The following is an 11504-nucleotide window of genomic DNA, read 5'->3' on the forward strand; positions in this document are numbered from 1 at the left end:
CAGCCTCAGAGACAGTTCTGACTCTCAAGTTGGCTCTGTCACTGGCATTAACTTTGCTTTAAAGAGTAGGAGATTTGCAGGCCTGTCAGTTGTCCCATGCTTAGATTGTGCCCTTGGAATGGTCAAAATATATATTGCACCAAGCACATATAAGGCACGTTCCGAAGGTGCATTTGTCAATCGTTAATCTGGTCATTCTTCAAGCCTTCTCCCCACCACCGTTTGACTTGCCGGAGCAGGAGAGGCTTCACCTCTTATGTCCAGTCAGGGCACTAAGGATTCATGCTGACCACTCGGAAGTGTGGAGTAAATCTGATCAAATGTTCCTTTCCTTTCCATTGTATTGTTGATGCAATTTTTTTGTCTATGAGGTGCTTGGTATGCTTCGCCTCTATCAGTGTGCTGATTCTTAGGCGCTAGCTAAGGTGCACCTTTGCAAGATGTTTGTGCTGCGACAGGCTGGTCCTCTCCGCACTTTTATAATGTGAATGTGGGCTCAACCCCAGGATCTCAAGTCCTTTCGGGTTGAGTCATTTCTGCATTTACAGTTTTGCACTTTTTGTATACTTTTCACAACCTGGGGTGAAGGCATACATTCTCAGTATGGTGGCGTGGGTATTGTGTTCCCATAGCATCAACACAATAATGCAGCATCTCATTCCCATCTCAGGGAACCGGGTTACATGCGCAACCCTGAGAAGTTTCTTGTTGCATTAGGAGAGAAAGAGATGGATGTTGCCTCAAAAAGGAACATCTCAGGGTTAACCCGGTTCCCTGAAATGGGAACGAGACACTTCAAGTATGCCTGCACGGTTTCTTCAGACAATTATAATCTGAGGTTCCTATGAAGAAGGTACCCTTTAATGGTCTTGATGACGCACGATTATTTGCCACCTGTCCTCCGTCATCCAAAAGGATTGGAGTGATTTCACAGTGCTTCAGACACTGAATCACGCTGAAGGCATTCTCATAGCATCAACTTAATGACGCAGCGTCTCATTCTCATCTCAGGGAAAAGGGTTACATGTGTAAATAAATAAATGAATAAATACATACATACATAACAAAGAGAAGAAAAGACACCACATATGTAACCGGGGGGAAGAATGATCTGATATGTAAATGTGTGATCTCGTCTGAGAGGCACACATGCGTGTGCAGATGTGTGCAAGTGTACAGTATAGTTTGTTTGATTTTCATGGGTGTAAAGGCCACTACCAGGGCCGGAGTGGGGCCACTTTTCAGCCCGGGAGTTTCAGGCCCAAGACCAGCCCACTTCTTCCATGGTGGAATTCTAAATTAGCACTTTTTCTAAATTGGATAAATGAAGCAACAGTTCAGCTCTCACTATTGTGTAGTTTGTATTAATAACAAATAATGTAAAGGTTAAATAATAATTCACTTAGACTTTATAAGCAATTGCGACTTTATTTCACACAATTCGGACTTTATATTTCGCAATTCTGACTTTATAACGCGACTTTATATCACAATTCTGACTCTATATCTTGCAGTTCTGACCTTATAAGCAACTGCAACTTTATTTCACGCAGTTCTGACTTTATATCTTGCAATTCTGACTTTATAAGAAGCAATTGCGACTTTATTTCACACAATTCTGACTTTATATCTCACAATTCTGACTTCATAACACACAATTGCGACTTTATATCACACAATTCTGACTATATATCTTGCAGTTCTGACTTTATAAGCAATTGCGACTTTATTTCACGCAGTTCTGACTTTATATCTTGCAATTCTGACTTTATAAGAAGCAATTGCGACTTTATTTCACACAATTCTGAATTTATATCTCGCAATTCTGACTTTATAACACACAATTGCGACTTTATTTCACGCAATTCTGACTTTATATCTCTCATTCTGACTTTATAACACACAATTGCGACTATTTCACGCAATTATGACTTTATATCTCGCAATTCTGACTTTATAACACGCAATTGCAACTTTATATCACGCAATTCTGACTTTATATCTCGCAATTCTGACTTTATAACACGCAATTGCGACTTTATTTCACGCAATTTTGACTTTATATCTCGCAATTCTGAGAAATAAAGTCAGAATTGCGAGATGTAAACTCGCAATTGTGAGATAAAAAGTCGCAATTATCTTTTAAAATGTTTTATTCTGTGGCGGAAACAAAGCTTCTATACCTCCTGGCCTCTTCCTCCCATCCATCCTCCCTGACGCGTTACGGTAGGGCCGGCCCAGCTATCGGTAGGCGCCGGCGGTGCCGCGGTAGCCCACCTGAGAAAACATTTTGGAAAAGACGGACTATGGACCCAACCAACTCTATAGGAGGGGAGGGGAGAACTCCCTCACATGGTACAGGCCATGCAGAGGCTGCGCGCTGCGGTGTCAGAATGTGAAACGTGTGTAGCTAACTAACGTGACATTGAAATGTGAAAAAAAAAAAAAAAAAACCCTTTCCTCGACCGGCCCAAAAGTGAAGCGGCCCACCGGGAATTCTCCCGATTCTCCCGATTACCCACTCCGGGCCTGGCCACTACCATTGTCCTGTTGTGATTTTGCAATTCCAAAAATACCTCATTGATAGTTTTTTCTTGTTTGGTAGTTTTATAATTTCCCAGATTTTTTCAACAAAAAAAAAAAAAAAAAAGGAAAAAAAGCCAAAGCTATTTTTAATGCTGTGTCCCTACGATCACAGTCGGAAATAAATAAACAAATTTAAGTTTGTCCGTGTTTTGGACCTTCTTTCCTCTGACAGTAGGCTGTTAGCCCGGCAACACATATAACACAATAATATAATATAATATAATATAATATAATATAATATAATATAATATAATATAATATAATATAATATAATATAATATAAATGTAGTTGTGAGGAAGTTGATTCAGGCTAATTAAGGTACAATTATTACTATTACTAATTATTTCTTTGTTATACCAACACCCTATCATTTAAGCATTATTGTGGAGATGTAATAGGTGTGCTAAGATCAGCCCCCTTGTTTAGGGTCAAATCAAATTCTTGATATTCACCTTGATATTCAGTGCCACAACTTTACTTGACAAAATGCTCATTTTATATCTAGTCAGATGGCAAATTCTGCTAAATAGTTTGATCATTTGCTCTAATTCAGCTTTACACAGTTGGTCACGATTTGGCTGGTTAGCTTTAGCTCTTAGTCTACTGGAAGATGCTGTAACCAGGGGATGGAAATGTGGAATGTTGATGAGTTTACTAAGGTTATCTATCTCTCTCTCATTAACCATTACAGTTGAATCCGGCTATTAGTGATTCTATGCGCGAGAGACTGTGCATGAATTTTCTTGGCAATGTTTTTTTCTGGGGTTGGTTGCCAGGTCTTTTCCCAAACCTCCCCATTGCATGCTTTTGGACTCGATCCGGAAACCTTCTTGCTTTGAGGAGAGCCACCGTACCAGTGACCAGTTTATTTGGAGGGAAATGGATTTTCCCTGAATGAACATTTTCCCCTGTCTCCTGCCATTGCTGTCCTAGGCTCATTTGCTAGCCTAGAGCGAAGTGTTCTAATACAGCAGCAGTGGAGTGTTTTTGGCTGTGCTCATTATTGCAGTGCCATCAGCCAATCAGCATTGTCGGGACATAATTTCCCTACGACTTCAGAGAGATGAGTCACATGCCTCAAAAAAGTGTTGAGTGTTGATCTACTGTATGCTCCATACTTCAAGGCCTGAGTGAACCAGTCAAACAACTACTGCTGAGATGAATAGGAACGCTGACGGATAGCTTTTGTCCATGGTTTAGATTGCATTATATTTCTTTCGGTAAAAGGCAAAAGCTTGTAGCCAAACCTTTATGCTAGCTCCTTCTGATTAAATCAACATGATTCATCAGACACTTGTGATCTCCACTATTTCACCATTCAAATGGACCTGTCTGTGTAAAGCAGCAGTGCTCTGACCCTTCTCCTCTGCTCCTTGCTCTCTATTACAATCAATTATGCATCTGAGTCATCCCTTCAAAACAGATCAAGCCAGCCGCCACGATCTAAGATTAGTATTATAAGCATTACACCTCCATCTGATCACCATGGATATCACACCTACAGGCTGGCTGGTTCTGTGGGTAGAGTCGAGCGCCTGCGAGGTGACAAGCACTCGTGTGTTCTCCGTGGGCCCTCGGGTCCGTCCAGCGACGTGGGTATTGTTAGATACGGCGTGGTTAATTGAGGGGAAGAAAGAGGTTGTCATGGCTAATGAAAGAGGTGAGGTGGTATGTCATTTAGACGTCGCTTCTTTTCAATCATCACTCGTTCGCATGTGTCGTAAGGGGATGTAATCTCTCCACTACAAGTATCGCCAGGGAGTATTAAACTAAAGCACTGTATTATTACAATTTGAAATGCTTTTAATTGTTTGTAGAATAACAATGACTCTAGTGACATAGTTGTTTGCATAACCTAACTGTGTAATAATAAAGGCCTAAATATGGTCAGATATATAGCAGTTTGCGTCTTAGTGCCAATTAGAAATTGTACTGTGTGTCCCCTCAGTCTGATTGGCACACATTACTCCAAGCCTATTAGCAAATCAGCATTGAACAGACAGCTCTAAAATAGCTGCAGACATCTTGCAATGGCAGTTAATGATATTGGATTCTTACATAAATACAGCTTATGTGTGACAAGGTTTGATACAATGGCTATGTGTTGTATTTAATGACAAAGAAAAGTGGAAGAGATGGATTGTTATGCTTGGATGAACAAAAAGTGAATAGGAATAATGTGTTAAATGCTGGATATATATATGTATACTGTATATACACACACGCACACGCACACACACACACACACACACACACACACACACACACACACACACACACACACACACACACACACACACACACACACACACACACAAACACACATATATATACATAGAAGGTTTGGTTACTGCTGTCATCTTATAACTTCTCGAAAAGAAAGAGTAAACAGAGGAATGCATCTACCCAGCGCTGTTTCTCCTTTGTGATGAGGAGACCATGAGCTTGTTGTGTACCAGGGGCTGATGGGAGTCAAACAATCGCTGCTGGATCCATATGGCTTTCTGGTATATTATGTGCATTATAAAGGTACACATAATTCCTTAAAATGCATATTGCGATACACTATGTATCTTCATGAATACACAGTTGTAACAACAGCAATAATCATGGTTATACCTTTAAAGATTATGACGCATTATTGTAGGATATAGAACATGAAATGTAATGTTGTGTATAACCAATAACATGCATTATGAGATAAGATATTCATGCAGGAAACCTTCACCCACTCAATTGGAATCTGTTGTTGAGGCAGTAGGTGGTTCTTACACACATTGCAGGAAAGACAAATTTGTTGTCCTGTACATTCTGACATGATGTGATGGATTGATGTTGATGCACACAAACACTTCATTTACCTGAATCAATGTCTAGGTTTAGTCATTTCTTAACCACTTCTCCACACACAGATGTGCTCTAACGGAGGGCCCTGTCGGTGTTTCTGTAAGTGTCTTGTTGTGAGGTGCTGCATGGTGGATGAATGAATCTGGGGACCGACAGGTTTGGATCGTCTTAAGTGAGGTTGTGTTTGAGCCCCTAATTATTGCTCGAACCCCCACAATGGACAGAAGTTTGTTTGGGTGGTTAAATGCTGCACTATTTGAAATCTTTATATTGCGTAAGAAGAAATAATAAGGAATATTTCACTTTTTTTTGGTATTGTTTCAAACATGCAGCACTAAATACTGGTAAAATGTTTACAATAAATATATTTTTATTTATTTGATAAAATATTATTAAAATATCAAGCAGCAAAAACTGTTTACAACATTGATAATAATAAGAACTATTATAACTATATACTACCAATAATAACTGATAATAACTAAGCATCAAATCATCGTATTAGAATGATTTCTGAAGGATCATGTGACACTGAAGACTGGAGTAATGATGCTGAAAATCCAGCTTTGATCACAGGAATAAATTACGTTTTTAAATAGAAAACAGATATTTTGCAATTGTAATAATATTTCACATCAAATAAATGCAGCCTTGGTCAGCAGAAAAAAACAAATCTGGTACTAAACAATTAGTTAACATTATTTAATGCATTAACAAACATGAACTAACAACGAACAATATATTTTTTCCCGTATCCAGTTCCAGTTGTTCCAGTCCCGTCATCTAGTCAAAGATTACATTTCCCAGCATCCCTCCTGTTCATCCCCCGCACCTGTTTCCCATCAGAAGTCCAATCTGCATCAGGATAAAAGCACACACACCTCAGAGTTACTCTTGTTCTGGTCTTCAATGTGGTTAACACACTCCTTTCTGGAGTGTCCTACTTATCTGAGAAATCTCCTTGCGAGACTCCAGCGATCTCCAGTTTAACTCAGTCTAGAGGATCCTCACCACACTCCACTGAGAGATGTGTTCCTCTCCAGTCCTCCGATATACTCCTGCACCCTGGTAAAGAAAGAGAAGACTCAGTTATTCAGTGTTCATCTGCTCCACATCAACCTGACTTCTGCTTTGTGTTGTTCACCTACTGTATGTGTCTATAAATACCTGTTTGGGTTTAACTAACTCTCTGTCTCTGAGTCTGCTATTCCATGAGAGCTAGTTAATAAAAACACAACTGTTTCTGTTAGTGCATGTCCATCAAACAATCAAGTAAACTGCAGGTTTAATAATCTGAGCTGCAGAATACTAGAGGTGAGCTCTGGATGTTTGCACCTGTGGTCTCAGTCTACATTAATCCGGTCTCCGCATTTCCATGCGTTTCCTGACGTTTCAGTGTGGATGAGAAACTTTTGGAAAACACCTGACAGTGCTAAATTCCCCTTACTGCACATGCGTAAAACCTCACAAAAGCTCACTGAGTTGAGACAGATGGAAAAATAAATTAGAAAGTCATCGCGCAAATCTTCTGACAGGAAATTTTATTTAGCAAAATATCTCAGCATTCACTGACGCGGTCCAGGTCGCTCTCATGTTTTACCGCAGGACTAGCCTGACTACGTCAGACTTCTTACTTCCGCTCAATTTCAGTTCACTTCTGTACTCAGTCTGAGACCGCGTCATAGCTTTCCGTTTTCCTCCGGCCTGAAAACAGCCGGCCAATCAACGAACAGAGGGCGGGCTGAGAGCCGTGACGTAGACGCTGATTGTACCGTGGATGCGTAGATTTACTTCACATAATCTGCAAAAGTCGTTCACAGCCATGTTCACTCCGGTATTTCGCTCGATGGTTTTGTTTTCGCATCATACATGTGTTTACTGTGGAAGTTAGATGCGGCTGAGCATGCGCATAACACACGCCATAACCAAACGTTATGTGATTGGCTTACGGGTAACCAATGATTTTAAGCTTCAGACTAGCGCCCCCAGGCGGTAAAGAAAACGTTTTTCTATTACGGAACTCCAGACTCTCTCTACAAAGCAAAGCGAAGTAGCAGAGTCTGGTGTTACCAGGCTACCGCAGGACGGCAAATGTGAGTAAACTTTCTGTCATCTTTGCAGGACTGTGATATTGTCACAGTTGTGTTTCGTTTAGTTTGGTTTCATAGGACTTGTCTGCCTGTCATCACAAGTCATTATCAGTATCACCTGTGTTCAGTTAATCATCGTCATCTGTGTTTGCATTTAAGTTCAGACTGTTCAGTCTTTGTCCGATCTACGTTGTGTATAGCGTGTGTTGCTGCCTGTCCTTTGTATTATTACCATTAAACCTTCGTGTTGGAAATTTATCCTCACCTTCGTCTGCTTTCCTGCAACCACACGTGACAGATATGAAGAGTGTGCAAAGTAACATATTTTAGCAATGTAATGTGAAAGTGAATAGCACATAACAGGTACAATACCGGTATTGGTACAATATGCGTCACATGACTAAACGTCATCGTTTTTAATTACCTCCGGTTTCACAGTCCAGACCACAACACAAAAACAACGTTTTCAAAAAGCTTTGTTTTAACAAAAACGCCTTCTCAGTGTGGACGGAAGGCCAAAGCGGAGAGAGAAAAAGATGCGTTTTCAAACGAAAACGTATTAGTGTGGACAAGTTTGCATTTGTGGTCTCCTTTCGTACTGCTACTCTACACATTTTGACGTCCTCAAATATGTTGCAAATGTTAAAAAAAAATCAAAGCAGCGACATTAGGCAGCTTTGAGTTGTAATCCTAGTGTTCACACTATCCTAATGAAATTGCTGGTCAAAGATATCAGAGTATTTTGACACTCAGGTGCTTTCAGGGTCCATCTGGCACTGCACACAGATCTCTGCAGTCAGCAGGTTTGTTTAGAGCTTGACTTGTGCATATTCAGCAATAATGACTGTGAGCGTTTGACACAAGGATGCCTATGACGGCTGGGACGGCAGGGGACGGGATCTAGGCCATGATGTTCCTAATGTCCCCGACACTTGTAAATTCTTTACTCTCAGGTTAATGCAATGACTGGCAGAACCCGGAGAGATGTGCGGTCGCCTGCTGTTTAATAAAAGTGCGCGGAGAAGATCCTCTGCATTGGAAGTAGGACAAATGCTGTCTTAATGTGGATGTTCTGAGTTTCTGGACAGGACTGGAAATGAGGCCACCTGAATTTGGGAAAATCTAAAGTTCATGATCATTCTTGAGACACTCATAGCTCCCAAAACGGAAGGTTCCCATGCAACCAGGTTGTCTTTCATATTTTATCAAATGGAATTGTAAAATGTTTTACATTTTACTATGGTACTATTTACTGTATAATTTATGACAAAATTATGCAGATATTTATGCCATTTTTACAGAATTTGAACAGGGTTGAATAGAATTTTCTCCAAAAAACTGTATATATATATATATATATATATATATATATATATATATATATATATATATATATATATATATATATATATATATATTATAATTTAATTATGAATAATTATTAAATAAATAAATATATATATGTAAAATATAAAACAAATAAAATATGGCTGGTTACATGCATATTTTCTGACTTTTTTTTTTTTTGCATTACACTAATTGATCTAGCAACAAGATTACATTCAGTAACTTAGCCATAGTAAGTCATAGGGACACACGTAGCACACAATGCCACAATCTCACTGCCAGCTTTGCTTTCAGCGAACATTTTCATAATTACAAAATACATGGTACATTTCTAGGCAACCCTTTTCAAAGCATTATAAAACAGAATCCAATAAAAATGTATATTGTTTTGCCACTAACTGTACAAAAATTCTGCTGCTGTTGGTGCATTAAAAAAAAGAGCTGGGCTTGTATTTAGCATGTGCATATATCATCCAGTCACCTCAGTGCTCGAGTTTGTGACTAATAAAATCACAAACAAGCCTTTGGCCAAATGACAAGGTTCATTTTTCAGCTTGTGTGCTGAGTTAAGTAGCCTCTAATATGTGAGTGTATAAAGAGAGGGGAAGGGACCACTGACAAATGTCTAGCCATAACAATCATGAGAGGGAAACGGTGTCGTTTTGAGAGGTGATATCTCACTGCGATGCTGGATGAGAGGTCTTATTGACACTTGAGCAGGTGGCCTGACCCGAGTAACATTTGTAACAGAGTTGCAATATATCTCTCGGATAACGTCGATAAGTGATCCCAGCCTGTTCAGTCGTTGTCAAGCTTGGCCAATTACGTTGTGAGTGTGGTCCTGCACCTTTCATAACCCCGAGCGGTCACATACGAACAAAAGTTCAATTGTCTGGCGATCACGCACCTCACATTCCCGTGCGGTGAAGGTGCTGTGGATGAGAGCGGCTGCAAGTGTTGAAACGCCAGAAATTCACCACTAATTGTTTTGCATTCAATCAATACAATGTGCAATTTTTTTAGCATACAAGTAGAGCAGATGACTTTTTTTTTTTTAAGTTACTGTACTGTAAAATGTTACTTTACAATGGGATACACCAACTGTATCTAAGATATCTTGTTTGAATGTCATTGGTCTTCTCTTGTCACTGCTTTCCTGATATATATAAAACAAATCATAACCTTGCATTTAAACTAGTATGCAGGGCTTGACATTAACACACGCCCACCCCCCAAATCCGGGTGTATTTCAGCAGTGGCGTGTAACGCAGTCACTCCTACTAGACACTTTGGAGGGGTTGAACTTAATATATACATTTTTCAATTGTAGTCTTTTAAAAAGGCATCTGAAATAATAAACTAAGTGCAATGTAGTGTTGTCAAAAATACAGATTTTTCGATATCCGATACTAAAATGTCTGAAACGCTTCCAATACTCATTTCCCACAGAATAGATACAGGAGACCAGCGTCTCTTTTTCTCTCTCTCTCATCTCTCCGACAGCGAGTGACACACAAACCTTCCTCTCCTCCCTCACTCGTTTTCATTTGCTCCGGATGAATATTGTTGCTGTTACAGGGATTGAATTTCGGCGTGAGATTGCGCATATTGAGGATCATTTTACACATTCCTGCATATTTTGTCCTCACACCCAAAGTGCCATCTTCAGTTATTTTTCACTGTTTATTGCACTTAATCAGTCAAATACACACAAAATAATGTCAAAATGCTGGTCTTGGCGAGTATTCACATAAACACAGTCAGTTTTAAGTGAATGTAAAATGTGTAACAGTATAATGGATCCGTGCGTCAGGTCTTAAAGTGACAGCAGCCTAATATTCCTGCTGCCAAATTATGAGATAATATTAACCATTCCGGTAACACTTTATAATAACTGCAAGATATGAATCATTAGTTAAGCATTAGTAGATGGGAGTTTTCAGTGGTTCATAAGATGATTCAGAAAGTGCAAGTAATAAACTATTTAAAGGTGCATTCATACATCTTATTATTTAGACCAGGCGTTCTCAACCCTGGTCCTCGAGGGCCACTTTCCTGCAGAGTTTAGCTCCAACCTTGATCAAACTCACCTGTCTGTAGCTCTCTCGTAATCCTGAAGAGCTTAATTAGCTGGTTCAGGTGTGTTTGATTGGGGTTGGAGCTAAACTCTGCAGGAGAGTGGCCCTCGAGGACCAGGGTTGAGAACGCCTGATTTAGACATATAGTAACAGTTACTCTGTGTGTTAATAAATGCTTTATTAACATGCATTCTTACTGTAATTCATGATTTGATCAGGTAGTTCTAAAACATAGTTGTCAGTTAACTATTCGTGACTATTTATGCCTCGTAAATCTTTTACAAAGGAGATTTGAAGGCTCAGTTATCTTCTGCACTGCTGTTCTCTTATGTTTTAAAGTTGGTACCGAGGTAGTTTTGACACTTTGAAATATTCTATTATATAAAAATTGTTTTATATATATATAAAACAATTGTATTGTGGCACTCCTGTAATCCAGTTTTGGCAATGGTAAATTTTTATTCAGCAATGTTTACACTTTACAGAAATGTATTTTTATATCAGATTGCAGAGCCTTGGTTTCATATTACTGCACAGTTATGTGTTCTGGAGGAC

Source organism: Scardinius erythrophthalmus (assembly GCF_964197995.2).
Source record: "Scardinius erythrophthalmus genome assembly, chromosome: 13".
NCBI classification, from domain to species: domain Eukaryota; kingdom Metazoa; phylum Chordata; class Actinopteri; order Cypriniformes; family Leuciscidae; genus Scardinius; species Scardinius erythrophthalmus.